We start from the raw sequence: 7,057 nt of genomic DNA on the forward strand, positions 1-7,057 counted from the left end.
TTTTGCTGTATCTCTCATAGTTTTCGAGAAAAACGCACTTTTATGTTTTTACTCAAAATACCGGTTTTTAGTAAGAAATAGAAGTGATCACAGATTACGCTTGTTTTTGCTGTATCTTTTATAGTTTTCGAGAAAAACGGACTTTTATGTTTTCACTCAAAATATCGGTTTTTGGTAAGCAATAGAAGTGATCACAGATTACGCCTGTTTTTGCTGTATCTCTTATAGTTTTCGAGAAAAACGGACTTTTATGTTTTCACTCAAAATATCGGTTTTTGTTAGGAAATAGAAGTGATCACAGATTACGCTTGTTTTTGCTGCATCTTTTATAGTTTTCGAGAAAAACGTATTTTTTTGTTTTCACTCAAAATATCGGTTTCTAGTAGGAAAAAGATCACAGATTTCGCTTGTTTTTGCTATATCTCTTATATTTTTCGAGAAAAACGGACTTTTATGTTTTCACTTAAAATATATGTTTTTGGTAAGAAATAGATGGGATCACAGATTACGCTTGTTTTTGCTGTATCTCTTATAGTTTTCTAGAAAAACGGACTTTTATGTTTTCACTCAAAATATCGGTTTTTGTTAGGAAATAGAAGTGATCACAGATTACGCTTGTTTTTGCTGTATCTCTTATAGTTTTCGAGAAAAACGGACTTTTATGCTTCACATCACAGATTTCACTTGTTTTTGCTGTATCTCTTATAGTTTTCGAGAAAAACGGACTTTTATGTTTTCACTCAAAATATCGGCTTTTGTTAAAAAATAGAAGTGATCACAGATTTCACTTGTTTTTGCTGTATCTCTTATAGTTTTCGAGAAAAACAGACTTTTATGTTTTCACTCAATATATCAGTTTTTAGTAGGAAATAGAAGTGATCACAGATTTCACTTGTTTTTGCTGTATCTCTTATAGTTTTCGAGAAAAACGGACTTTTATGTTTTCACTCAAAATATCGGTTTTTGCTAGGAAATAGAAGTGATCACAGATTTCACTTGTTTTTGCTGTATCTCTCATAGTTTTCGAGAAAAACTATGAGAGATAGTTTAGTAGGAAATAGAAGTGATCACAGATTTCGCTTGTTTTTGCTGTATCTCTTATAATTTTCGAGAAAAACGGACTTTTATGCTTTCACTCAAAATATCGGTTTTTGCTAGGAAATAGAAGTGATCACAGATTTCACTTTTTTTGCTGTATCTCTCATAGTTTTCGAGAAAAACGGACTTTTATGTTTTCCCTCAATATATCAGTTATTAGTAGGAAATAGAAGTGATCACAGATTTCGCCTGTTATTACTGTATCTCTTATAGTTTTCTAAAAAACGGACTTTTATGTTTTCACTCAAAATATTGGTTTTTGTTAGGAAATAGAAGTGATCACAGATTTCGCTTGTTTTTGCTGTATCTCTTATAGTTTTCGAGAAAAACGGACTTTTATGTTGTCACTTAAATTATCGGGTTTCGTTAGGAAATAGAAGTGATCACAGATTTCGCTTGTTTTTGCTTTATATCCTTTAGTTTTCAAGAAAAACGGACTTTTATGTTTTCACTCAAAATATCGGGTTTTGTTAGGAAATAGAAGTGATCACAGATTTCGCTTGTTTTTGCTGTATATCCTTTAGTTTTCGAGAAAAACGGACTTTTATGTTTTCACTCAAAATATCGGTTTTTAGTAGGAAATAGAAGTGATAACAGATTTCACTTGTTTTTGATGTATCTCTTACAGTTTTCGAGAAAAAACCGACTTTTATGTTTTCACTCAAAATATCGGTTTTTAGTAGGAAATAGAAGTGATCACAGATTTCACTTGTTTTTGCTGTATCTCTTATAGTTTTCGAGAAAACGGACTTTTATGTTTTCACTCAAAATATAAGTTTTTGTTAGGAAATAGAAGTGATCACAGATTTCGCTTGTTTTTGCTGTATCTCTTATAGTTTTCGAGAAAAACGGACTTTTATGTTTTCACTCAAGATATCGGTTTGTGGTAAGAAATAGAAGTGATCACAGATTTCACTTGTTTTTGCTGTATCTCTAACAGTTTTCGAGAAAAACGGACTTTTATGTTTTCACTCAAAATAACGGTTTTTGTTAGGAAATAGGAGTGATCACAGAGTTCGCTTGTTTTTGCTGTATATCCTTTAGTTTTCGAGAAAAACGGACTTTTATGTTTTCACTCAAAATATCGGTTTTTGGTAAGCAATAGAAGTGATCACAGATTACGCTTGTTTTTGTTGTATCTCTTATAGTTTTCGAGAAAAACGGATTTGTTAAGAAATAGAAGTGATCACGGATTTCGCTTGTTTTTGCTGTATCTCTTATAGTTTTCGAGAAAATCGGACTTTTATGTTTTCACTCAAAATATCGGTTTTTAGTAGGAAATAGAAGTGATCACAGATTTCGCTTGTTTATGCTGTATCTCTTATAGTTTTCGAGAAAAACGGACTCTTATGTTTTCACTAAAAAAATACCGGTTTTTAGTAGGAAATAGAAGTGATCACAGATTACGCTTGTTTTTGCTGTATCTTTTATAGTTTTCGAGAAAAATGTATTTTTATGTTTTCACTCAAAATACCGGTTTTTAGTAGGAAATAGAAGTGATCACAGATTACGCTTGTTTTTGCTGTATCTTTTATAGTTTTCGAGAAAAACGTATTTTTATGTTTTCACTCAAAATATCGGTTTTTAGTAGGAAAAAGAAGTGATCACAGATTTCGCTTGTTTTTGCTATATCTCTTATAGTTTTCGAGAAAAACGGACTTTTATGTTTTCACTTAAAATATGGGTTTTTCGTAAGAAATAGAAGGGATCACAGATTACGCTTGTTTTTGCTGTATCTCTTATAGTTTTCGAGAAAAACGAACTTTTATGTTTTCACTCAAAATATTGGTTTTTGTTAGGAAATAGAAGTGATCACAGATTTCGCTTGTTTTTGCTGTATCTCTTATAGTTTTCGAGAAAAACGGACTTTTATGTTTTCACTCACAATATCGGGTTTCGTTAGGAAATAGAAGTGATCACAGATTTCGCTTGTTTTTGCTTTATATCCTTTAGTTTTCAAGAAAAACGGACTTTTATGTTTTCACTCAAAATATCGGGTTTTGTTAGGAAATAGAAGTGATCACAGATTTCGCTTGTTTTTGTTTTCACTCATAAAAGTAAATATCGGTTTTTGTTAGAAAATAGGAGTGATCACAGAGTTCGTTTGTTTTTGCTGTATATCCTTTAGTTTTTGAGAAAAACGGACTTTTATGTTTTCACTCAAAATATGGGTTTTTGGTAAGCAATAGAAGTGATCACAGATTACGCTTGTTTTTGTTGTATCTCTTATAGTTTTCGAGAAAAACGGACTTTTATGTTTTTACTCAAAATATCTATTTCTGTTAGAAAATAGAAGTGATTACAGATTTCGCTTGGTTTTGCTGTATCTCTTATACTTTTCGAGAAAAACGGACTTTTATGTTTTCACTCAAAATATCAGTTTTTGTTAGGAAATAAAAGTGATCACAGATTTCGCTTGATTTTGCTGTATCTCTTATAGTTTTCGAGAAAAACGGACTCTTATGTTTTCACTCAAAATATCTATTTTTGTTAGAAAATAAAAGTGATCACAGATTTCGCTTGGTTTTGCTGCATCTCTTATACTTTTCGAGAAAAACGTATTTTTATGTTTTCACTCAAAATATCGGTTTTTGTTAGGAAATAGAAGTGATCACAGATTTCAATTGTTTTTGCTGTATCTCTTATAGTTTTCGAGAAAAACTGATTTTTATGTTTTCACTCAAAATATCGGTTTTTGTTAGGAAATAGAAGTGATCACAGATTTCGCTTGATTTTGCTGTATCTCTTATAGTTTTCGAGAAAAACGGACTTTTATGTTTTCACTCAAAATACCGGTTTTTAGTAGGAAAAAGAAGTGATCACAGATTTCACTTGTTTTTGCTGTATCTCTTATAGTTTCGAGAAAAACGCACTTTTATGTTTTCACTCAAAATATCGGTTTTTGTTAGGAAATAGAAGTGATCACAGATTTCGCTTGTTTTTGCTGTATCTGTTATAGTTTTCGAGAAAAACTGACTTTTATGTTTTTATTCAAAATGTCGGTTTTTGTTAGGAAATAGAAGTGATCACAGATTTTGCTTGTTTTTGCTGTATCTCTTATAGTTTTCGAGAAAAACGGACTTTTATGTTTTTACTCAAAATATCGGTTTTTAGTAGGAAATAGAAGTGATCACAGATTTCACTTGTTTTTGCTGTATCTCTTATAGTTTCGAGAAAAACGCACTTTTATGTTTTCACTCGAAATATCGGTTTTTGTTAGGAAATAGACGTAATCACAGATTTCGCTTGTTTTTGCTGTATCTCTTATAGTTTTCGAGAAAAACGGACTTTTATGTTTTCACTCAAAATATCGGTTTTTAGTAAGAAATAAAAGTGATCACAGATTTCACTTGTTTTTGATGTATCTCTTATAGTTTTCGAGAAAAACGGACTTTTATGTTTTCACTCAAAATATCGGTTTTAGTAGGAAATAGAAGTGATCACAGATTTCACTTGTTTTTGATGTATCTCTTATAGTTTTCGAGAAAAACGGACTTTTATGTTTTCACTTAAAATATCGGTTTTAGTAGGAAATAGAAGTGATCACAGATTTCACTTGTTTTTGCTGTATCTCTTATAGTTTACGAGAAAGACGGACTTTTATATTTTCACTCAAAATATTGGTTTTTGTTAGGAAATAGAAGTGATCACAGATTTCGCTTGTTTTTCTGCATCTCTTATAGTTTTCGAGAAAAACGGACTTTTATGTTTTCTGTATCTCTTATAGTTTTCGAGAAAGACGGACTTTTATGTTTTCACTCAAAATATTGGTTTTTGTTAGGAAATAGAAGTGATCACAGATTTCGCTTGTTTTTCTGCATCTCTTATAGTTTTCGAGAAAAACGGACTTTTATGTTTTCACTTAAAATATCGGTTTTTGTTAGGAAATAGAAGTGATCACAGATTTCGCTTGTTATTGCTGTATCTCTTATAGTTTTCGAGAAAAACGGACTTTTATGTTTTCACTCAAAATATCGGCTTTTGTCGAAAACTATAAAAGATACAGCAAAAACAAGCGTAATCTGTGATCACTTCTATTTCTTACTAAAAACCGATACTTTGAGTGAAAACATAAAAGTCCGTTTTTCTCGAAAACTAAAAAAAATACAGCAAAAATAAGTGACATCTGTGATCACTTCTATTTCCTACTAAAAACCAGTATTTTGAGTAAAAACATAAAAGTGCGTTTTTCTCGAAAACGCACAATGAAATCTGTGATCACTTCTATTTCCTGGCAAAAACCGATATTTTGAGTGAAAACATAAAAGTCCGTTTTTTAGAAAACTATAAGAGATACAGTAAAAACAGGCGAAATCTGTGATCACTTCTATTTCCTACTAAAAACTGATATATTGAGGGAAAACATAAAAGTCCGTTTTTCTCGAAAACTATGAGAGATACAGCAAAAACAAGTGAAATCTGTGATCACTTCTATTTCCTAGCAAAAACCGATATTTTGAGTGAAAACATAAAAGTCCGTTTTTCTCGAAAACTATAAGAGATACAGCAAAAACAAGTGAAATCTGTGATCACTTCTGTTTCATACCAACTATAAGAGATACATCAAAAACAAGTGAAATCTGTGATCACTTTCATTTCTTACTAAAAACCGATATTTTAAGTGAAAACATAAAAGTCCGTTTTTCTCGAAAACTATAAGAGATACAGAAAAACAAGCGAAATCTGTGATCACTTCTATTTCCTAACAAAAACCGATATTTTCAGTTAAAACATAAAAGTCCGTTTTTCTCGAAAACTATAAGAGATACATCAAAAACAAGTGAAATCTGTGATCACTTCTATTTCCTACTAAAACCGATATTTTGAGTGAAAACATAAAAGTCCGTTTTTCTCGAAAACTATGAGAGATACAGCAAAAACAAGTAAAATCTGTAATCACTTCTATTTTCTAACAGAAATAGATATTTTGAGTGAAAACATAAAAATACGTTTTTCTCGAAAAGTATAAGAGATACAGCAAAACCAAGCGAAATCTGTGATCACTTTTATTTTCTAACAAAAATAGATATTTTGAGTGAAAACACAAAAGTCCGTTTTTCTCGAAAACTATAAGAGATACAGCAAAATCAAGCGAAATCTGTGATCACTTTTATTTCCTAACAAAAACTGTTATTTTGAGTGAAAACATAAAAGTCCGTTTTTCTCGAAAAGTATAAGAGATACAGCAAAACCAAGCGAAATCTGTAATCACTTCTATTTTCTAACAGAAATAGATATTTTGAGTGAAAACATAAAAGTCCGTTTTTCTCGAAAACTATAAGAGATACAACAAAAACAAGCGTAATCTGTGATCACTTCTATTGCTTACCAAAAACCTGTATTTTGAGTGAGAACATAAAAGTCCGTTTTTCTCGAAAACTAAAGAATATACAGCAAAAACAAGCGAACTCTGTGATCACTTCTATTTCCTAACAAAAACCGATATTTTGAGTGAAAACATAAAGTCCGTTTTTCTCGAAAACTGTTAGAGATACAGCAAAAACAAGCGTAACCTGTGATCACTTCTATTTCTTACCACAAACCGATATTTTGAGTGAAAACATAAAAGCGCGATTTTCTCGAAAACTATAAGAGATACAGCAAAAACAAGCGTAATCTGTGATCACTTCTATTGCTTATCAAAAACTTATATTTTGAGTGAAAACATAAAAGTCCGTTTTTCTCGAAAACTATAAGAGATACAGCGAAAACAAGTGAAATCTGTGAACACTTCTATTTCCTACTAAAAACCGATATTTTGAGTGAAAACATAAAAGTCCGTTTTTTCTCGAAAACTGTAAGAGATACATCAAAAACAAGCGAAATCTGTGATCACTTCTATTTCTTACCGAAAACGGATATTTTGCGTGAAAACATAAAAGTCCGTTTTTCTCGAAAACTATAAGAGATACAGCAAAAACAAGCGTAATCTGTGATCACTTCTATTTCTTACTAAAAA

This window comes from Lucilia cuprina, chromosome 3, assembly GCF_022045245.1.
Source record: "Lucilia cuprina isolate Lc7/37 chromosome 3, ASM2204524v1, whole genome shotgun sequence".
Lineage (NCBI taxonomy): Eukaryota > Metazoa > Arthropoda > Insecta > Diptera > Calliphoridae > Lucilia > Lucilia cuprina.